Raw genomic sequence first — 24,449 nt, forward strand, 5'->3', positions numbered from 1 at the left:
ACTGATAAAAATATAATTATGCTCTCTGGTAGAAAATAACTAAGAGCAACATTTGGCATCACAGAGCACTCTGTCATTAGGAATTTGCATTAAAATGTTATTCTGGACAAGTGATGAATCTCATTCAAAAATTAAACATAGGAATAATCCTCAAATCAATTAGATATAGCTGGCTTAAAAAATAACTGCAGTATATTACCAATTGCCAAAATATCTCAACCTCATTGCAATTAAGCCTGAAAGCATCTGTGCAACTCACATTTCAATATGGCTAAAAGGCTGTTAATTTGTGCGTGTGCGTGTGCGTGTGCGTATGTGTGTGTGTGTGAGTGTGCGTGTGCGTGTGCGTGTGTGAGTGTGTGTGTGAGTGTGTGTGAGTGTGTGTGCGTGTGCGTGTGCGTGTGTGTGTTATTGTTGCTTTTGGGGATTCCATGCATGAGCACTATTTTACATCACTCCTACCCCACAGTCTCTCCCCTCCAGCTCCCTCCCTGACCACCCCGTGCAGCTTCATGGCCTCTTCAATTATTACTGTTACACATACATTCATCTAATCTTCCCTTTACCTTCTTCATTTAGAGGTGGGGCCTTGTGAGCGTGCCCACACTCATGTTGGGTGTCAACTAGTTTTCTCATTGTGCAGGTCTTGTTTATGCAACCATATTGCCAGGATTTCACAGTGTTGTGTGACAAAACTTTTCCTGAGGGGGACAAAACACACACATTCACTCACCCCAGACAGGGGACTCACAGCAATCCAACATACAGATACCACCACTCCAACTTGGTGAACCAATGAGTTTTACTGGGGTTACTTACAGAAACAGCAATGACTCTAAGACAGCTGAATCACCAAGGCCCACCTCAGCATGGGTGGCAGCTCACAGCAGCTGCGGAACCCTGGAGCACACCGCATCGCCTGCACGCAGCTCAACAGGTTGCAGGGTGTCCCTTTTCATGTGCCTCCGTTGGTCTAAATCTCCTTCCCGGCAGCTCATCTTGTCTCAGAGTCTTTGCAGCTTTTCTCCTCTCAAAATTATCTTGGCAGCTTAGCTTGTCTTGGCAGCTCATCTGGTCTTCAAATCTTCTGTGCAGCTGGACTCTGCTTTCTCTGGGGGGAGGGGCCTACTGAATCTGGTCAGCTTCAGGGAGTTCTTAAGCATGTTTTGTTGTTGTTGACCTCCCTGCAGGATGGAATGTTTCAACTCCAAGGAGACTACTGGACAACACAAGGGTGCAGCTCCCTGCCGTGGATTGTGGACATTACCTCATAACAGGCATGCTGGCTCTCTAACCCTGACAAACTTTTTACCCCCTTTTCTGTGATGTTCCTTGACTCTTAGGTGCACAAGTTGTATTGTAGGTATATTGTGGTGACAAGTTGTCACTTTGGCATGGGCTAGAATTACCTAAGAAAGGGAACCACAATCAAAAATATCTCCACAAGATAGGCCTATAGGCAAGCTTGTTGGCTCTTTTCTTAATTAGAAATTGATATGGGAGCGCCCACCAGGAGGGCAGACCCTGCTGTGGATGGTATCACCTTTGGGCAAGCAAATGGAACAAACCAGAAGGAGCCGTCCTCTGTGGCTTCTGCTTCGGTTCCAGCCTCTACGTTCCTGCTTTGAGTTCCTGCCCTGGCTTCCCGAGGTGATAGACTATAAACCATAGGTGAAATAGATCTTTTTTCTTCACTAAGTTGCTTTTGGTCATGACACTTTCTCACAGAAACAGGAAAGCGACTGAAGCATCCTGTTCAGTCAGGAGTGGGTATCTCATAGTCAGTTCTCTGCATCTTAAACGGTTGTGGATTTCTGTGTTGGCACTGCCTGCTGCAAAGAGAAGCTCCCTTGATTATGGCTGAGAGCTACTCTTCTCTGTAGACACAGGAATAAGCATTTCAAATGCAGCAGGGACTCGTGCTGGTTTGTTCTCCTCTAGAGTCCATGACCCCAATAGCTATGGGCAGCTAGCTAGGATTACAGTACTAGCCCCGAGTTACCTCCTACTGTGTAGACCTTGAGGCCAGTTAAGTAACAGTTGGTTATCACTGAGATATAAATACCACTATTGCACCTTAGGTAGATCTGCAATGCTGTTGTTGTTCCGGTCTTTAGGCTTTATATCTGGGTAAGAGTTTTCATTGCCTGCTAATATTTTTATTGCAGGATGGCATTACCTCAGTCACTCAGTTTAGTTTGCATTTAACTATAGCAAAATGTCTCTAGAACTAGGATTCTATTTCCCACCTTAAATAGTACATCTTAATCTCTTTCACTTCTATGTTAGAACAATTCAATGTCCCCTCAAGTAAGAGTCCTGGAACATAAAGAAGAACAGGATCTGCAAATGTCCTTACACCCATGATACTGGCGTTTGGAGAGCCACAGTGAATAAATACTTCCATACTTACTGCCCAGATTTCCAATATTTCCAATATTTAAAACCATGAGAGAATTACCTGAATTGCTGCTCTCAGGCTGCTATCTACCCTGTTACCATATTTTCTGTAAAACAATTGGTTTCTTAGACTGAGCTTTACCCTGAGAGACCCCCATCTTATAAGCAGCCCTTGATGCTGTTAAGGAGAGTCTATTTAGTGTGTGAGGCCAGGTTACAGTCCCTCACTGCAAGAAAGTCAAGGCAGCAGGAAACTGCAACATCTCCTCACAGCCATAGTCAAGAGGAGAGAGACAGGACTAATCCCACACACCTGGGGATTAGTGCTGCGATCAGCCTTGGCCACCGAAGCTTTTCCTGCAATAGGTTAGTACAGAGACTCAGGACTGGTCAATGTGCCTAGAAGTGACTTTTGAATTCTCAACCTTAAATGAGACATATATATCAACCCCTTCAGGGAATATGGCTCAGGGAACACGGCAGAAGAGGCAGCAGAAAGAATACAGGATCCCAAGGATGCCAGCAGTGCTCTGAAATGCTGTCTGCTGGGGGATGGACAGCCACTGCACTCGGAAACTCATTGCAACTACGCTTACCTACACAGGTTTGCAGAAAACCAAGTACACAGGATCAGTCAGCATTTCAGCAGACAGCACTAATTGGACTCAGGGGTTTATTTAAAAATGTTCTGGAGGCCAGAGGTCCTTGTAGTCACAGAGAAACACTAAGAGAACCAGGAGTGTTAGCTACACAGGGTTGTCTCCTCAGTGGAGGAGATGGAAATCAAATGCCAGCCTTCCATCCAGAAAGCTGAGAATGGATGTGTGTTAACCACCTGTGACCTTTCTGCTATCTGTGGATTGCAGATCTTACCTCACCCACCTTTGCTATGGAGGCAGACCTCACCCGAATTCCCCAGCAGGACTACTGCACACTCTTCCCTCCCTAGACCATCACCCATCATGAGAGGGGAGGTCAAATGGGCTTTCTGGCCAGCTGACCTCTATGCTATTGGTCAGAAGCCATATTAGCATCTAGGCCTTTTAAGCTATAGAACTTACCCTTGTAGTTGCATGTGCTTTGTAAAGGAGTTCCTATGTAGTCACACCTGAAGCTTTATTGTGCACCTGGAGTTGGACTGATTGTTGCCTGGAAACCTTTTCCCAAATTGTACTGTGTTTTAAATATGCTGACAATGAAGCACCAAGCATTAGAATCCCCAAAGCCTGTCTTTTGAAGGCACTAAATTTAGAATTGCTCCTGCAGTGAAAGATGTTTTCAGTCATCTTTGTATCTATGCCTTCTCTACACGGCCCCATCGCCTCCTGTTCCATCACCTTACCCACACTACTGAGCAACCATCTCCAATCTACCCTACCTCTGGAATTTTGTATAAAAATGTTAGTTAGCTTTTGTTACTTCCCTTTCAGAAATCTCTAATAACTGTCAATAGCCTAAAAGATAACATCCAACTGGGCATGGTGGTATACGCCTTTAATCCCAGCACTCGGGAGGCAGAGGCAGGCAGACAAGGCCAGCCTGATCTACAAAGTGAGTCCAGGACAGCCAAGGCTACACAGAGAAACCCTGTCTCGAAAAAGAAAAAACAACGAAAAAAAGATAACATGCAAACATTCTTACCTACAAAATCCACTGCACCCTTGTCACAATTCACCTTACAGATGCATCCTGACTATGCATTCAACATATGTCAACTCACGCAGTCCAAGCTACTTCCTCTTTTCCATTCCGTACTTTCTGTGTTCACTCATCCCTCCACCTAAACTGTTTACCATTCTTTTCCCTAGAAAGATCATTTTTTAAATGTAAAGGACAAATGCTACATTTTCTCTAGAGTCTTCACAGATGCTGTCCCCAGTATAATTAGTTGTTCGTTCATCTGTCTTCCCTCAGTACATTAAATATGTCAGTGGTAAAGTATTAAGGCATAATGTATTGCGTTGTGCTATAGTTGATCGGGTGTGTTTCTATCTCTTCTCTCAGACTGTGACCTTCCTAGGGAAAAGAGTCTTGTCTTAGCCATCGTCCATCCCCAGGGTGTTGGCACGCTAAATGAGACATAGCAGGAACTCAATGCTTTTTAAAAATCAATTAGTTTAAGTCCGAATGCTCCATCCTATCTCTTCTCATTCTTTGTACTAAACCGAACGAATTTACAGGTCATAAGGTTCTACTTGTGTATCAGGGACCTATTTATTTTATTTTTCCAATTACCTTCTAAGTTCATTCTTCCTTTCCACCTCACTTTATATTCCTTGGCAGGAATGCTGGACCACAAGAAAAAAGGACAGGAATATGATGTGGAAAAGCCACAGATGCTGTCTAATAGTGGGGGGGGGGGGGTTAGGTCAGAGAGAGAGAGAAGGTTAAGACATTAACACTGACACTTAGGCAACGTCCTTATTTACTCATCAAGGCTATGTGAATAATAAACGACTCATAGGATCATAAGCATTCTTTCATTCAATGGCTGCTTATTCTTATAGGGTACAATATAAAGATGTGGTAGATTCATAGTATACAAAGGAAAATCAGGGTAGTGAATGTTTCTACTTTTCATTGTGTTAGGAAGCTTCAAACTCCTCCCTTTGAGGTCTTTATAAAATATGTAATAAGCTATCCAGGCTTCAGGAACTCCTGTGGAAGAGTTTGGGGGAGGGGGAGCAGAAGGACCCAGAGGGGACAAGAACAGCAGCAGGAGGCCAGCACAGTCAGCTGGCCTAGACGCATGGGAGCTCACAGAGACAGAAGCACCAAGCAACTAGCATGCATGAACTAGGCCTGGGGCTCCTATCCAGATGCAGCTGATGGGCAGCTTGATCTTCATGTGCGTGCCCTAGTAAGCTGAAAGGGTGCTGTCTATGACATGGACTCTGCTGCCTGCTTTCAATCACTTCATCCTAATGGGGCTGCCTTGCTTCGCCTCGGTGACTGTGGATTGAGGATGTGCTGGTGTGGGTTGCAGGGGAACCTCCTTTTCTGAGGAGAAGGGGAGGGGGAATAGGGGAAAGAGGATGAGAGGGGTAAGAGGGAGGGAGCAGGAAGAGAAGAAGAAAGAGGCTATAATCGGGATGTAAAATAAATATACAACAAGGACATTTGCTCAACTATGCTCATAGAAGTTTTATTTGTAATAGCCAGAATCTGGAAACAACCTAGATGTCCATCAACTGAAGAATAGATAAAGAAACTGTGGTACATTTACACAATGGAATCCTCCTCAGCTATCAAAAACAAGGAAGTCATGAAATTTGCAGGTAAATAAATGGATGGAACTAGAAAAGATCATCCTGAGTGAGGTAACCCAGACCCAGAAAGACACATACAGTATGTACTCACTCATAAGCAGATTTTAGCCACTTAGTACAGGATAAACAATGCACAGACCCACAGAGGATAAGTAACAAGGAAGTCCCATGGGAGGATGCTCAACTCTCACTCAGAAGGGGAAATAGACAGAGGTAATGGTTGAAGAGAGGGAACAAACAGGAGAGGGAGCGCAGAGAGAAATTAAGGATGGAGATCAGACCTGGTAGAGAGAGGACGGAAGGCCAGAAAAAAATGAGAAACTGTTGGTGGGAGTGTCTATGTGACATGCTGGACACCTAAGTCAGAATAAGCCTCTGGGAAGATAGGAGGGGCACTCATCTGAGACCCCCAGTGGCAGGGGCCATGAAGACGGAAGAGGGCACCCTGTAACTAACTAGACAAGCCTCCTAGTGAAGTCTAGTTAGAAGTCTAGGGGAGCAGGGGCTGTCTCTGACATGGACTCTGTTGCCTGCTTTTCAGTCACGCTGACAGGACTGCCTTGCCAGGCCACAGGAGAAGAGGACAAACTCAGTCCTGATACGACTTGATGAGCTGAGATTGGGGGGGGGGGCTCCCTTTTCTGAAGAATGGGTGAGACGGGATGGGGAAGGGAATTGGTGGGGCTGGGAGGAGAGAAGGGAAGGGGCTAAAACCAGGATGTAAAGTGAATAAATAAATACATGAATTTTCAAAAATAATTTTTAAAAAAAGAGGGTGCAGTCCTTTTTGTCTTTGCTCTGCCTCTTACAAATACCATATACTCTTCCTTTTCCATTTTGTTCAAATGTACAATTTTTTAGATTTGTTATTTACCAATCTACAACAACAAAAAAAGTTGAAAATTATGTAACAAGTTGTGAACTATCGTCACCCTGATGTGCTGTAGAGCATTACAACTCACCACAACACAGTGCAATTGCATCTTGATATCCGTTTTCCTAAATCACTCCTAATCTTTCCTGACCACTATTCTATTAACATTTTAGGCCCTGTGTATTAGGCGCACAGTACGTTGTAGGCTTGTCTAGAAAGTGGATATGCAATTATAGCTTACGTTTACTTACTAAATCCATCCAAGCTCCTGTATTCCCTTAGTGCCCTGCACTGTGGTGTCTTTAAGAACAATCCCATAATACCTTTAAATCACACTAACAAACTTAATGTTTGCTAGTTCACAACCTCTGTGTTTGTGTTTATACACGTGTGTATAGCTATATCCGCTATGTGAATTATGTATTGAAAAATGAGGTCATACATATTTAAGTAAGGGGAAACCCTACTTAAAACCTCTACCTTCTATTTCAGGTAACAAAATTTGAAATGGTGTCTAGAGGATGTCAACTTCACAGACTTACATGGTAGAGTGTAATAGATGTCTGTCTAAGTTTACACAAACAAAGTACAAACTGTAATCCAGCTGACCCACTCAGTAAATATCCCACCTGGTGAATTCACTAGCTAGTGATCTATTGGTGGTGGTGAACACACGCAAGACAAAGAAGATCATCTATGAAAAATAAACTCAAAACCCACTTTAGTCAAAATATAATACTTAATCCCAAAGTTTTCATTTTTAAAAAGAAACCATTGCCAGGCACAGTGGCGCACACCTGTAGTCCCAGCACTCTGAGAGGCAGAGGCAGGTGGATCTCTGTGAGTTCAAGGCCAACCTGTTCTACAAAACGAGTCCAGGACTGACAAGGCTACACAGAGAAACCCTGTCTCGAAAAACCAGAAAGTTAAATTAAATTAAATTTTTAAAATTCTTAAAAAGAAATCATGTACCATTGATCAATTAAGAAAATCAAGCCAGGCATGGTGGTACACCCCTTTAATCCCAGCACTCTGGAGGCAGACGCAGGCAGATCGCTGTGAGTTCGAGGCCAGCCTGGTCTACAAAGCGAGTCCAGGACAGCCAAGGCTGCACAGAGAAACCCTGTCTCAAAAAAACCAAAATCAAGAGATGGAGCAATAGATTGACTTATATAAATGGCCAACACATAGGAAACAAAATCCTGTTCATGGAAAACAATATTAACTTAATTATTCAAAACCTCACTCAACTTTCAAACCTCTGCTTCACATAGCACTTGCTGCTTTTTATAATATCACACCGCATGCTTCTAATCTATTCTCCTGCACCTCGCAGACCCAAAGAATAACCACACTTTGCATGACACATTCTGCATTGTGTGTACCAGTCTGAGTTAAGTTTCTATGTAGGATGGCTGCTTCAAGCCCTAACTGGATCTTACCCTATTAGAGATAAGCCAGTGAATGGTTGATTCATTTACTTTGGGTTTGTTTTAAAATTTGGGGGCTGAGGAGATGGCTCAGAGGTTAAGAGGGCTGTCTGCTCTTCCTAAGGTCCTGAGTTCAATTCCTAGCCACCATATGGTGGCTCACAGCCATCTATAACGACATCTGGTGCCCTCTCCTGGAGTGCAGGCATACCTGTGTACAGAACACTGTATTAACAATAAATAAATCTTTTTTAAAAGGAAACATGGTTTTTGTTAGCATTCTATACCCAGAAGATGCACTACCACACAACAGGGACACATGCTCAACCATGTTCATAGCTGCCTTATTCATAAAAGCCAGAACATGGAAACAACCTACGTGTCCGTCAGTTGAAGAATGGATAAAGAAACTGTGGTACATCTACACTATGGAATACTACTCAGCTATTAAAAACAAGGAATTTCCAAAATTTGTGGACAAATGGATTGAACTAGAAATTGTCCTAATGAGTGAGTTCACACAGAAGCAAAAAGAGCTAAATGGTATATACTCACTTATATCGAGACACTAGTCCAAGGTGTACGTCCCCATGAAAAACTGTACCTACCAGGAAAGTGGGTAAGAGGGGAGGACATCCTATTGAGACTTTAGGTGTGAGAAGCCTGGGAGAATGAGGAAATAGAAGGATCCAGCGGGTCCTGGAAAACTACAGGCGGGTCTGGGCCCTGGGGTCCTCTGCAAACTATGGCACCAGCCAAGGAAAAAATAGGCAGTAAACCTCGAACCCCTACCCAGACTAGCCGATGGATAGGACATTCTCCACTGTTGAGTGGAGAAGGAGATCTGACTTTCACACAAACTCTGGTGCCCGATATTTGACCATGTCCCTTGCATGGAGACGCCTGGTGGCACTCAGAGGAAGGATAACAGGTCACCAAGGAGAGTCTTGATACCCTATGAGCATATACAGGGGGAGCAAGTCCCCCTCAGTCACAGACACAGGGGAGGGGAGTAGGGGGGAAGTGAGAGGAAGGGAAGAATGAGAGGATACAAGGGATGGGCTAACAAATGAGATGTAATATGAATAAATTAATAAAAAAATTTAAAAATAAAATAAAATAAAAAATAAAAGGAAAATGTAAGTCCTGTACTATATTGTACATGAACAAGGGCTCATGAGGCACCACCCCCACCTGAAGAACTATTGTTACATAATGATTTCTGGGGCAAAGGGGGAACTGTCTTCAGTTATACGGCCGCTGGTTAGTCGCCCGTGGCAAATGCCTAAGTTCTTACCCATGCTCATGCAAGCAACTGTAATTAACTTCAGTAGGTCACAAAAGAAAAAAAAAGTGATAAAGGCGGAAGGGTTCTGTTTTGTAAGAAGGAAGTTGTCAGGAGGGGAAAGAGATGAGAGAAGGCAATTGAGTGGTAAATATTGTCAGCATACATTGCAAACAGGTATGGATCAACAAGCAATAAATTTCAAAACCAACTTGAAAATTATGGCAACTAATACAGTACCTACATTGTTCTTCTTGATGATTTTAATGGCATTATGGATCAAATGAATGTAACAGACAGCTCTAAAATATTCCATCCAGATACTGCAAAAACATTCTTAGGGGCCCCTGGAATTTCCTCTAAAATAAACCATATTTTAGGACACAAAGAAAGTCTCAACAAATGTAAGAAAAGTGAAATAATTTATTGTATTCTGTCTGATCTCAATGGAATAAAAGTAGAAATCAACAGCAAGAAAAATACAGGATATGAATAAATTCATGAAGACTGAACAACATACCATTGAATGATAAATGGACTGTGGAAGAAATCAAGAGGGAAATTTAAAAAGTCTCCAGAACCAAAAGAAAATGAACATGAAAACAGAACATGCCAGACCTGTGGGAAACAATGAAAGCTGTTCTAAGAGGTAACTTCATAGCTCTAACTGCCTACATTAGAAGAACAGATCTCAACTTTGTACTCTAACATCTTAGAAAAACAACAAGTTGAACCCAGAATGATTAAACAAAAAAAGTAATAAATATCAGTAAGTCACTAATGAAGTGAAAATGAAAAGAGTACAAGGACGCAATGAAACACAGAATTAGTCCTTTGGAAAATAAATAAAATAAACAATAAATAAATAAATAAATAAATAAATAAATAAACGAACAAGCCCTTAGCTTAACTTACCAAACAAGACAAGTTAATCAAATCTGAGATGAAAAAAATAGACATGACAACGAATGTCAATAAAATTCATAAGAATACCAGGGCATAGTTTGAAAATATATACTCCAATATATTGAAAAATCTTGAAGAAACTGATAGGTTTCTAGATGCCTAGGGCCTACCATAATTAAACCACCTGTAACAAGGAATGAGATTGGAGCAGTAATAAAAAGAACCCTGATGAAGGAAGCTTTTACCTTGCTTTAGAGTGTGTCTGGAAACAGAAGAAGGCGTAAGGAGGGGACACAAGGCTTGGAAAAGGCACCCCAAAGGATACGAGCATCTCAACTGGAGGTATAGTCAGGGGAGGCTCAGCCCTACTGGGAGCTGAAAAACACGGAGCATATTATGGAGTATCCGCTGAGGGTAAGGAATCTACTTGCACTACTATTTATTCATCTTTTTTTCTAGGTGACGGGAACTGAACCCCAAGCTTTGTGTGTGCTGGGCTCATGCTGTACCTCCGAGACACATTCCCAGGCCAGTCGGCTGCACTTCCAACCCTCTGTGGCTCACTTCCTCGAGGCACATTAACTCCCTGCGGCACACTGTCCCACATGCAGCGTGAAAGGAACTGAAGTCGCTCCAGAGCATAGAAGAACAGGTACCACAAGCTGCAGGGAATGCGGAGGATGGACCACAGACTAGGACAAGGACAGAACGCACTTGAGGACTGCAGCCCATCAAAACCGCCGGCCTTCCTTCACTATTATTCCAGCAGTTCCTAATTCCCGGAAGCAACTTCTGATCGTTCCCTCAGAGGCCCAAGAGTGATGTCTCATTTACTATATTGAATACCTCATACCTAACATGGGTGTCTTCTTTCTTGACCACACTAGCGGATACTGGCAGTGTGAGAATAAAGATAGGGGGATGGTCAAGGAATATTTAATACTCAGAACAGTTACTCTGCTCAACTGACTAGAAGAACGTTTAAAGGAAAATCTATAGTGATCAACCAAAGACAGACAGACAAGAGTAGACACAAGTGGGGGGGGGGGGGAAGGGTGGCACAGGCTGGTAATCCTAGCATTTGGGAATCAAAAGCAAACGGATCGGGAGCTCAAGGGCTCTGTCTCAAACAGGTACACTTGGGGCTGGAGAGATGACTCATCGTGTAAGACTGTTCACTGCTCAACCATGAGGACCTGAGTTCAAGTCCCCAGCACCACTGTAAAATACCAGCGTTGCCTACAATCCCAGTGGAGAAGGCAGAGAGAAAACGATCATGATCACTAGGGCTTGTTTGCACCAGCTGGGCTCCAGGGTTCAGTGAGGGACCCTGGCTCAAGGGAATACAGAGTAATAGAGCAAGACCCCTGACACCTTCCTCTGGCTTGTATGCGCACGCGCGCGCGCACACACACACACACACACACACACACACACACACACAAGATTTGTTCTAACTGGAGAGAGGGACATACAGAGAGAAATAATTCTTTTTCAGATATATAGAGTTTGATGAGACGCTAGCACACTTAGATAATAGTTACACTCATGAAACAGCTTGACAGAATTGTGAGTCCACGTCTCAGGAGACATTTGAGCCGGTGACCTGGATTTCAAAGTCATCTGTGGGTCCAGTAAAGTTGAAGCTCACCAGGCTTTCTAAGAAGGACTGTTAAAAATTGAGAGTAGATACAAACACTGAAAGTACAAGGAGAGCGAAATGGGAGAGGAAGCTGAGAAGCTGCTGGTAGGAACGTGGTAATTAAAGTAAACAGTCTTGAAGAACTCAAAAAGAACATTTAGAGGCTGACAACAATGTCAAGTAGAACAGATTTATCGAGAAACGCAGGGTCCTGAATTATCCTCTGAATTCAGTGGTAATAAGATTGTTAGTGACTAAAGGAAAAGCACGCCCAGGGAGCAGTTTGGACGAGGCTTTCCTAAGGCGGCCTGACTACTGAAGGCTCATTCTGTGCAAGACAGCAAGGATGGCTACCAGAAAACCATACAAACGGTCTGTATAGCTGTGAATTTCATAAGACTTTCACATGCATTTTATGCTTCTTCAATTTCATTAAAGTACTATAAACATACCTGATGACTGTTTCAGATTTATTAAATATCCAAAAAAAATCAGTGTCTGTTTTTGTTGACTTTTTTTTAAAGTTTCCATTATTATTTCATTTTCGTGTATATGGGTATTTTGCTTACATTTATGTCTGTGCACTATGTGAATGCCTGGTGCCACTGGACCAGAAAACGGTGTTAGATCCTCTGGAACCAAAGTTACAGATGGTGGTGAGACACCATAGGAACGCTGGGGGTGGGACCAGGGTCCTCTGAAGGAGTCGTCAGTGTTTTTAACTACTGAGCCATCTCTACAGCCCAACAGTGATTTTTAAAGACTTTGTTATTTATACCAAAAAAGAATTTCTTTATTTTGATATCCTACTTTAGATCTGGGTATTCGTGCTGCATATAAAGCTTTCCCCACACGGTGACATCCAAGAAAACTTTCTGCTCCCCGTATGCTCTAGACAGCTAGCTGCTGTGAGGCTTCCGTGTTGAAAGGCATGAAGCTTTTAATATGCTAGAGCTGCCCACCAGGCACTTGTGTTAATTGAGAATTTGTCAGTATGTCACTCCTGGCTGCACGTGGCTAAGTCACACTGGCATTAGTGGGATTACAGTAATGCAGAGTATAAGGTTTTGCAGCCTTTTATTTTTAACCTGACTCGTGGTTCATGGCATATGCTATTTCTTTAAAACAGGAATTGAGAAAGTTCTTTGCTGGCACAACAGTAGCTGCACTCTCCCCTCCCAACCCCCACCCCCATACACACGTTAGCATTCACATCTGCAGTGCTTTCTAAACATCTCCACAGAACTACCTCAACAAACTAGGTTCTCAGCATGAACCACACACATCAAGAAGACACACTCCAGTAATATTTTTCCAAACCACAGACTGAGGACAATTACACATGTGTCATATCAATATCATCAGGTGCATCACTGCTTTTGCAAAAGAAGGGAATGGGCAGAATTGTATCACATAGACTGAAATGGAAAACACTAGAGTGTTTCGAAAAAGAAACATCATTCTCTGAAATTTATGCTGTTTTATACACAGCACATACAATGGAATAATATGCATCTTAGTTTATATATGAAATTAAAGTATTCGAAGAATGCCCTCCTGGACTATTTCATAGTGTAGTGGCAGCTGACGAGGGTTAGGTACAGAAGTGTTTGATGACTGACATACAAAAGAACATTTTAAACTAATAATCCATTCATCAGGTGCTGTGAGGAAGGGATTTATCCTCATCCCAGGACCACAGCAATTTTTTTTAAAAAGAAAGAAATAGAGCCAGGCATGGTGGCACACGCCATTAGTCCCAGCACTTGGGAGGCAGAGGCAGGCGGATTGCTGTGAGTTCGAGGCTAGCCTGGTCTACAAAGTGAGTTCAGGACTGCCAAGATAACATAGAGAAACACTGACTCAAACAAAAGAAAGAAAGGAAAAAAAAAGAAAGAAAGAAAGAGATATTTCTACCAGCTATAGTATTTAAGAACAGATAATTCATTAAATATAATTCCAAATATATTTTCTGAAAATAATTTGTAGTAATCTTTTGGAAATATGCCTTATAAATTTGATAAAACAGTACACCTAATTCTCAGTACTCCGTAGGCTACAATAGCATGTCCTTTAATTCTACGAAAGTAAAGTATTTATTTTTTATCTACAGATTTTGTTTTAACTTTGTATTTCCAGTTGCAAAATATGCCTTAAAACGAAGAATATGGGTCCTGCAAGATAGTGTGGGAGGTTGTTGACACCACGTCAACAACCATAAGATTCCCTGAACTCCGCACTTTAGTACATCTCTGACTCATTCTGTCAAATCTTATTCTGGCTCATCATTTTGTCTGACCCTCGGGTCACCGTCAATCATGTCTGCCTGCTTCCTTCTATAAACTAATCTTACTTTCGTTGTTTGGCGTTAAAGGTGTGCACTAAGGGCACGTCTGTATTCCCGCTGGATCATGTAGACCTAGAAGGTAGTAAGATGCGATCCTTTGCCAAAGCAGCCAAGTTGCTGGATTAAATTTTCTCCTCACAATTGAGAAAATGCATCCATCAAATCTGCCTATAATGCAAGCCTCTGGGGCAATTTATTGACTCATGAGTAATGTGGGAGGGTCCAGCCCTCTGTGGGCAGTACCGCCCTTGCGCATGGTGAGTGAGCCATGGAATGCAAGCCAGTAAAGCCTCACCCCTCCACCACCTGTTTTCAGTTCCTGCCCCCAGGTTCCTGCTTTGAGTTCCTGCCCTGACTTCCCTTCACAAAGGACTGAAAGCTGTAAACAGAAATACACCCTTTCCTCCCAAAATTGCCCTCGATCATAGTGTTTGTCACAGCAGTAGAAAGAAAGCTAGGATAGTCTCTATTCAAAATGGGTTACCTTCCATAATTTAATGGTAACACCCTATTGCTAAAAACATCACATACCTGAGTCATACGGCATGGGGAAATGAAGCTGGTACTGGCTGTCTTTCATAAAGCACGCTACTAGATGAGGAAGCCATTACCAGTCTACTCAGCTGTGAACCCTGTGAACAAAAGCGATTAGCCTAGCAAGATGTGCCTATTGGTGAGCTGGTGACATGAATGTTATGGGATTATTAACCAACCACTTTCTGGACTTGTCTAAAGCCTGCTTCACAAGATGAGACCCAGGCCTCTTACTATTATCTGAACCAAGAACCTGCGGCTGCCTAGGTCATAGGCCCGAGAACATGGCACTGTTATTCTGCTCTGTACCCATAAATCACATCTCTTAACTCTCGTCAGAAAGGCCTCTTTTTGCAGTAGATGGTAATGAATACAGAGACACACAACTGTTCAACATGCAAACAATAAGGTACCGTGAAGTTCTCATCTCTAAATGAGGCACTTGTATCGCACACCTGCCCCGCCCCCAACGCTCGGGACCATCTCTGAAGAGGGAGCAGAAAGACTGTAAGTGCCAGAGAGCTCGGAAATGGCGGCAGCAATGAGCTCACAGTGGCTGCAACTGTACACACAAGCCTCCTTCAAAAGTCAAGCCAGTGAAACAACAAACACACACATACATATGAGTAAACATATGTGTATGCATGCGCGCGCGCGCACACACACACACACACACACACACACACGGGCATGGGAGTGAGGATGAAGTCTCATCCTCCATACACTCCAGTACGTGGCCCCATATCCATGCACATACAGGCAGCACTATAGGGACTTATAGGGTCCTGTGGGGGGTGGGTATTTGTTTGCTTCCTTGTTTGTTTGAGACAGGGTCTCTCAATGCTGTCCAGGAACTTACTATGTAAACCAAGCTGGTCTTGAACTCATGGAGACCTGCTTACCTCTGCCTAGGATTAAAGGTGTGCACCACCAAACACAGCTTGTTAAATTTTGTTTTTTTTTTAAGACAGAGAAAGCACAAGAAGTCGTGAGGGGAAGTACAGAGTTCTAGGGTAGGAACTGGGAGAGAAGGGAATTGGGTATAGATTTGATCTAAACACAGTACGTGCACGTATGAATATTAAATCATTATTTAAAGATTTGCTTATTTATACAATGTTCTGCCTGCATGTCAGGAGAGGGCAGCAGATCACATTATACATGGTTGTGAGCCACCATGTGGTTGCTGGGAACTGAACTCAGGACCTCTGGAAGAACAAACAGCGCTCTTAACCTCTGAGCCATCTCTCAAGGCCCCAAATTTTAAAATAAATAAACCCAAAGTAAATGAATCAATCATTCACTGGTAAGATCTTTAATACACAAGGCTTTTCCGCCAGCTGGTCCTCAGAGGCACTGATCTCACTTTATAGCTTACTTCTCCAGCCCTGTCAGCACACTCACTCCCAGACGCCCCCTGGTGGCTCCCGCCTGCCTCCCAGTCACAGCCCCCACTGCCCTGATCCTCTCACTTGAGCATCGTTTCTAGCAATTCTGAACCTCTTGCTGGAGCTGCAGGGTACCATCCTCCAAGGGCTGTGACTTTCCCCACACTCGTCCTTCACTGGAAACTAGTTTCCTTCTGCGGCTTGTAATTCTAGTTCAGTAAAACACTGTCATATGGTTTCATGCTTATATATTTTTTTTCTGAATGCTTGGAAATATCCTCTTCCAAGATCCCCATTTTACCAAGGCAAAATTAATGATTCCTTCTTTTATGCAGATATTATACATTTTATTATTAATATTTTATTGGTAATATATCAATTATATTGTAATAATACTGTTATAATCACTTTTACTAAATAGTAAACCTTCAACGTTTTGTTTTGTTTTTGTTTTTTTCGAGACAGGGTTTCTCTGCATAGCCTTGGCTGTCCTGGATTCACTTTGTAGATCAGGCTGGCCTCGAACTCACAGCGATCCACTTTCCTCTGCCTCCCCGAGAGCTGGGAGCTGGGATTACAGGCGTGCGCCACCTCGCCTGCCTGAGCGCCATTCATCTTTGAATCCCAATCTGACAAGTAGGAAGTGAATCTTTTTTGGGGTTTTTGAGACAGGGTCTACTCTGTGTAGCCTTAGCTGTCCTGGACACACTTTGTAGACCAGGCTGGCCTTGAACTCACAGCGATCCACCCACCTCTGCCTCCCAAGTGCTGGGATTAAAGGCATGCGCCACCACCGCCCGATCCAGGAAGTGAATCTTTAAAAAGTCTTTAAAATCAATAAATCACTATGAAATGAAAACAGAAATATTATTAAATGACTGTTAACCTCTTTCTAAGCTTAAGCTAAAACTGTTAGCCTTAACGATGAGTATTGCTGCCATGTGTTTGTACACAATCAAATCCTTACTGTTGCTATTTTCTGTTGTTCTCACATTAGAGAGGCAGCTCCACCAAAGTTGAGCTTTGAATCAGGCAACATCTTTTGTACAACACAGGAAAGCAAGAGCCAGAAGGGTAGACAAAAGAAAGGCTAATTACGCAGGAGGCGATGCAGCCTCAAACTTTGTGGCTTGGTCAACAGGACCCTCAACCTTTTGTTCAGAACCAGTTTCTCACTGTAATTTCTAGCAGTTGCTTTTTCCTCTGAAAATCAAAACCGCGTATGCTAGCCATTTCTCATAAAAGCAGGACTCTCTATCCCTGCTAAAATCTACTTCTCCTTCATCAGCATCCTTGGAAAGTGTCCTGCACCTCTTTGATCAGATATTCAAGGCCTTACATTTCAAAACATGGCTTAGACACTGCAGTGAAGATAGGAAATCACTGAAGCGATGATCCTTTCACTTCTTCTCACCAGCGTTAGGACTCAATTCTCTCAATTATATTTCTGTTGTAATTTGAATAATAAACCCCCATTATTTGCCAAATTGGGGGCACAATATGCATGGAGTAGCTGGGATTACAACAACTGCTCCAAACAATAGAGCTTTTCCTTACTTCATTCTTCTTCTTGTCTCAAAATAACATATTCAATTCTTTGTAACAACAATCCTAAAGCTCTGCATTTTAAAGCTAAGTCCTCTGGCCAAGTGTCTGCAGGCCCACACCATTCTGTAATAATTGTCTCATTTTTTTTTGTTTGTTTGTTTGTTTTTGTTTTCACCCACCCCCAAAACAGGGTCTCTCTGTGTAGCCTTAGATGCTGTCCTTGGACACCATCTGTAGACGAAGTTGGCCTCGAACTCAGAGATCCACCTGCCTCTGCCCCCTGAGTGCTGTAACTGAGGGTGCACGTCACCACCACAGGCTCCTTTCTGTTCTCTCAGGCAGATTCAGGCATTCTCATCCAGCACTTTCCCTGTGCTGGGTCTTTTACGGTAGCCCCGTGAGTGGCGTCCGCTGCACACTTTGCCTTCACTACGTCCCCTAGCCACCCTCACACACAGCTCTCTTTACACCTCCAATCAGAATTTCATGCCTCTTTTTTTTTCCCCCAGAAGTTTTGGGAATTTTTCTAAAAACCAGTATCTTTTTTTTTATATGTTTAGCAACCTACAGATGTTTCACTCAAGCTGAATGTCAGTTCCAACATCATCAATCAAGCCTTTCTTACTTGGAATTAACCACAGAATTGCAATTCCCTTTAGTCTTTCTTGACCTTTTAAGAGATGAGATTGTGAGCAAAATGTGGTAAGAATTCATCAGAAACTCTTGTACAAAATTTGATTTCTTGCAGCTGTGGCGATGAGTGTGGGAAAGAACAGTATATTCAAAAGAACGTGAGGATTCAGTTCCTAGGTTTTTAGCGCCTGTTCTGGTATTATTACTTATGTGACTTCAAGAAAATGAAAACATCTCAGATTCTGCTTCTTCACTGGGAAATTAAGTCAAAAATACCCCCTCCAGTTTCATAAAGGCCAAATGAAATTATTATACCAAGTAGCATATGGTAGGTGATGACATAAACTGTAAAATATTTTGTTGACATTATCATCAGTATTATCCTTCTAATAATATCTAGGAAGCATGATTTGTTATTTAAAGGTAAAGGGGAAACTATTTAAAAACTAAAAAAGTACAAGTTGCTAAATATCAGTTACCTTTGCTAAACAGATTGCTAGTGGGAGAGTCTGATGTTTGTCATTGTTCTTTGGATCTCATTGTGTGTCTGCATCTCCCAAATTTTTAAACAGTAAGATTTCAGTCTTAAAAGTTCTCCAATATTCAATTTTTTTCAAAAAATAAAAAATCATTCCAAAACAAAAATAAATACTGACATTCAAGATCCTAATATCAGAGCACAATACAGAAACAATTTCAGAAACACAATTCTGTGGCCATAAAGCAAAAATCAGTCCTTTGAAAATATTTTTACACATGTTTATGGGGGGCGCTCATTGCCATGGGGTGTGCATGTGAGGTCTAAGGAAAAGGTGAGGCAGTCAGTTCTCTCCTTCTACCATGGAAGTTCCAGGGACCAAACTCAAGTCAACAGACTTAACACAAGAACTTTATCCTTCTCACCAGCCCAAAAGCCAGTCTTTGCAGAAACCAAACATGCAATCAATATATAAGTTAGGACACCTGTAACAGGTTAATTAGAAGAAAGGGAGGAGGAGGAGGAAAAGGAGGAGACTTTTATTTCCTTTTGCAGTATAATGTTACATTCTCAACAAGCACTAGATAGTGTTTTTCCATCCTGAGCTAACTCTATTACCAGCCTGGCCTTGAACTCAGAGATCCACCTGCCTCTGCCTCAGGAGTGCTGGGATTAAAGGCCAATTTCTAATTCTAATTCTGAGTAACTCTGGTTGGTTGGTTGTTGCCTTTAAGTTGGTTTTGTTTTTTGTTTGCAGCAGTTCTCTATCAGGCAGGGGAGTTTATTATCCCAGCCCTCAAAGCTTTGGCCAACTAACTGGAGGCACCACTTGGAGCAGCACCATTTAAAGCGTAAGCTTTATTTATGAGTTCTGTGCCCTTCCTCTGCCTTCTGGAACACTGCCATTAGCACAAGAATAAGCCAGAAAAGACAGCGGATGACAAAAAACAAAACATAAACAGAGCTAAGTAAGGTCAAGCTAGACCCCCCCAATCCCCAGCAGCTCCACCTGCTGAGGACAAATCCCTGAGTCAGCTTTAAACAGCCCGGGTCGGAATTTGCACACGTTCATTGTTCATTAGCAAACCTTAAGCACAACCTTTGTGCTTTCTTTTTCTCAGCATAACTGTGGTGACAAATAACACTAAAATCAAGGTTCAGAAATTCTCCAGCTGAGAGCCGGGTGTGGTGGCACATGCCTTTAATCCCAGCACTCGAGAGGCAGAGGCAGGTGGATCACTGTGAGTTCGAGGCCAGCCTGGACTACAAAGTGAGTCCAGGACAGCCAAGGCTACACAGAGAGACCCTGTCTCGAAAAACCAAAAAAAAAAAAAAAAAAAAAAAAAAAAAGAAATTCTCCAGCTGAGACGTGGCCAAGATAGCGGGTCACTGACACTACTGGCCAGCATTTCTTCATGGCCTTACAGCAGCCTCTGGAGTGACTTGATTTGCCTTTATCTTCGTTTTATCCCACAGCAGGAGATCAGACAGAAATACAGTGTGAAGGGCATTAGACATGAACCGCTAGAGAAAAGTTCTGCGCTGCGGCCCCAGGTAACTAAGAAACTGAGGCCCTAAGCAAGTTATTTCTCTGGAACAAGTCCCCCACACACACCCCCAAATCTTGCTAAAGAATAAAAGTACTGAGGTTTAAATATGAGGGCATCACACCTGTCACCCTGGGATTCCAGAATAAATAAAATTAGCTTTCAGGGTCACCCGGGGCAAAGGTTAAGAAATAGGCCTAACAGGAGATAATCTGGCCAGATGCAGGGAGGAACCAGCCTTTCCACCCACCAGAGATAGAGTTGCTAAGAGACCCAGCTTCCCTCCTTCCCACACTCCTTCTCGCCCACTGGAGATAGGGTTAATAAGAAACCAGACACTTCCCCGGACAAGGTAGTGAACAAAGAGAAGGAAGAAAGCTAAGTCATGGGCGGCCTTGGCGCCTTTTTCCATAGCCTGTCTCTTTTAGACACTAGGCTTCTTTATGTTCTTTATGTTATTCAACCAATAGGCGCTGGCCAGGCTAGGACCCCCTGCTTTGGGGTGCTGGGAGGAATAGGAACCTATAAATTTACTCTCATCTCAGTGTTGGTGACGGTCAGAACTCGGCTCGAGTAAAAAAAAAAAAATAAAGGTCCTCATGTGTATTGCATCGTCCTGGTGGTCTTTTGCAGCAGTGGGGGGCCAGGGGTCTCACTATCTGGTCACAGCAATCCAGGGTTGGGGGGAGGGCAGAAAGAGCATGTGTCCAAGGCTAGCGTGGATGACACAATAAAATCTTATCAAAATAAATAAAGTAAAACAAAATAAAAGGTACTAGGGAAATTTTTCCTCGGTTTTGGGCGTTTTGTTTTTTTAATGTAAATTCCCAAATCAGAAGAAATGCAAAAAAAAAAAAAGCTATTAAAACTTTCTTATCTGTAACTTTAAGTTCTCAAAGCTTCAGTCCTCTCATTTACATTATTTCTGTAAGTTCCAGAGAACTTTGTGAGCAGCTTCTTTCTTCAGTAAATTATATGTAAGAATAAATTTGCTTAAGCAATAAGAAAGGCATTAGCTCCTTAAGGGAAAAAAAAAACCCTTCTCTAGTTGAAAATTGAACACTCCTGTTTAACAACAACAACAACCAAAAAAAAAAGCCCCTGCGTTTTTCTCAGTAATGTGTTGTTTACACACAATAAATAGGGTCAAGTGTGATAAGGAGGATTTCACAAGTTCCAGTCCCTGCTTGTCTGGGCGCTTTCACAGAGTCATTCTGGCAAGCACTAACCTGGGTGCTAATGTGAAAGCTTTGTGCAGACATAATTAATGCTGCAGAACAGTTGCCCTTAAAATAGCGCGTCCTCAGGGCACCCATAGCCAGTCTGTCCTAGCCAGTAAGCCCTTTAAAGGAACTGCACTCTTTCTGGCAAAAAATAAATTCAAATAATGGTAAGGGATCTCCCTGGGCGACGGTTAGCATAGAAGGAGCCATGTGGCTTCACAGGCTACTTCCTAGTCCCCAGGTGACTGTCGGGAAGGAGATGGGGACCTCAGTCTGGCATCATGAAGAACTTAATCATTCCACAACCACCAGAACTTCAGGGGAGACATGTTGGAACTGAGGCCTGGATTTCAGCCTTGGGGGGGCTGTTGAGTCACGGCCTGTGATTCCAGAGGCTGTGTTTGCTGTAGTTGTTCCACACCATTGCGGGGCTAAGACACAGACTGAATGGCTTTTGTGTTTGGATTTTGGTTATTAAAGGAAGCCTAGCTTCCTGGATCGTGTGCTACAATATATCACATCGACTCCTTGTGACAGATTTCTATGGCTGTGACCAAACACACACACACACACACACACACACACACACACACACACACCAAACAAACAAAACTAACACCTGAGATAAACGACTTGGCTGTGGGCAGGCTTATTTTATTCACTCTTTCAGAGCTTTCTGCTCATGGTCACTTGTCCCCATCACTTTTGTGCCTGGAGGGGCAAAGAGAGAGGAAAGATGCTGACCTACTGGGTTGCCAGGATACTGCTGACCTACTGGGTTGCTAGGACACTGAAGGAGAGAGGGGGCAGGGCTGGGTCACACTGTATCCTCTTCTTCAGGGCACAGCTCCAACAAACCAGTTTAGTTTCATTAGCTATCACCCCATAAGGGTTTCACCATTGTCCAGTAGTGTCACACGCTGAGGACCAAGCTTGCAACACATAACCAAGCCCTGATAACAACGCTTTAAAACAAGGCAGAGCAGCTTTGCTTAATGACTTCCCTCGCCCCACAGTAGCCCATAGAAAGGTGGTTTAACATCATACAAATGAGTATAGTAAAAAAGTAATTAATTAATTAATTAAAGATACCCTTAAAACAAATGTAGAAATAAAGTTTTGACAAAATTTGCCATTCTTGCATTATAAAGAATCTCTCTATAGCTTAATTTAAATTGTGAGTAACAGGCAAAAAGAAAAATGGTATTCAGAAAAATCTCAGCTGTCACTTTTGGCATTCTTTCTAATAGTCTTATTAGTATCTTAGATGTCTCAGTTTTTACTGCTGCAATATTAATTAATCTCGCAATTTATTCTTTAGTCATACTGTTTAATACTCAGTTCTAAGCTAATAGTCTGGAGATCAGTAAAACAAAAGAGGAAAGCAATCTACCCAGCACCTTGTAAAAGACTGCACAGTCTCTGCAGCAAACTTATACCAACATATCCACATTTAGAATTTTACCAGTTTTTTTTTCTCTCAATGAATTCTTCAATACTGTTATTAAAATAAGAAAGCCACCTTTGGAGAACTGTCATGATAAACTGCCAACCGAGCATTTATTCTACAAAAGGTGTTTACTGCCATCTCTTGGACTGTCTTAGCATATTCCTCTCAAAAAGGAAAAACAAAAAACAAAAAAAAAAAATCAGACTACTGTTTATGGCTAAAATTTCTCTACAAAATAAAAGTTGTAAACAGTTGAAAACAAAAAAAAATGTATCGCTGCCATGTAGTTACTTTGCTAGAAATTTGTTTAATAAAACATTGATACATACTTGTATTCTCTTAGATATGTTGAGAAAAAAAGAATTCTGGAAACTGAAAGCCAAAAACAGCTTGTGTGTGTTACCCTAATTGTAAAATTAAACCGTTTGTGCCTCCACTTCCTGCTCCCACTTCCTGCTTCCACTTCCTGCTTCCTGTCCTTCTGCCTCAGAGAAGCTGGAAGTCCGAGGTGGACACAGCCATTCTGACACTGGCTTGAGAAGGAATTATGGTTCCTCACTAAAGTAGGTTCATGTTCACCCTACAGACATCACCAAGTTAAAACCAACAGGACAGACGGGGACACGGCTCAGCATGTCTCCCCCTCCCAGGAGACCTACGTGCAGTTCTCAGCACCACATTAGAGTTAGGGGGTTCACAGCCACCTGAAAGTCTACCCGACACTTTCTTCTGACCCTTGAAAACAGACACACACAAAAAATAAATTTTATTTTAAAAATAATTTGTCAAAGAACTTAGTTATTAGAACAAAACTAAACTGTACTCATGTTACGAGGTTAGTGACAGAAACACATTTCTTTTTTTTTTTTTTTTTTTTTTTTTTTTTGAGACAGGGTTTCTCTGTGTAGCCTTGGCTGTCCTGGACTCACTTTGTAGACCAGGCTGGCCTTGAACTCCCATCGATCTGCCTGCCTCTGCCTCCAGTATTCTGGGATTAAAGGCGTGTGCCACGACGCCTGGCCACATTTCTATTCTGATTGATCCTTTTTACCTACATATATCTCCTAATGTTTAGAAATGAATGAAAATACTTGAGAAAACTTAAGTCTCTCTTCTCTGTTCATATATGTGTGTGTGTGTGTGTGTGTGTGTGTGAGAGAGAGAGAGAGAGAGAGAGAGAGAGAGAGAGAGAGAGAGAGAGAGAACATATATACATACACATATAATTTTACTAGAAGATGTGTAAAGAAGAGGCAAAAAAAATCTACAAAGTATTAAAACAAAATCAGTTCCTCTATTATTTAGAAAAGAATCCTCTAACACCCGGCAAACACCTAAATGAAAATTCTTAATTCTGTTTCTCAAAGCAGTGCTAGGTGTGGCTAAGAGCAAGTGCCACAGTCTCACCACTGGGAGGCACTGTGTCACACCTGTTCAAACCTCTACAGGCAATTAGACACTTAAAGAGAGAAAATTTTGTCACTTTGAAGAACTT

The 24,449-nt window shown here is 42.4% G+C and overlaps 1 long non-coding RNA gene across 1 annotated transcript in view; it reads right to left on the reverse strand.

Moving 5' to 3' along the window:
• Positions 1-805: 805 nt before the first annotated feature.
• Positions 806-24,449, reverse strand: part of LOC311607393 — a 46,548-nt gene continuing 22,904 nt past the window's right edge. The window contains exons 5-6 of the long non-coding RNA XR_014782579.1: positions 1,268-1,832; positions 806-1,184 (exon numbers count right to left, since the gene is read on the reverse strand). This is a non-coding gene — a long non-coding RNA (uncharacterized lncRNA). The remainder of the gene's footprint in view (positions 1,185-1,267; positions 1,833-24,449) is intronic.

This window comes from Acomys minous (genome assembly GCF_964271855.1).
Source record: "Acomys minous genome assembly, chromosome: 10".
NCBI classification, from domain to species: Eukaryota; Metazoa; Chordata; class Mammalia; order Rodentia; family Muridae; genus Acomys; species Acomys minous.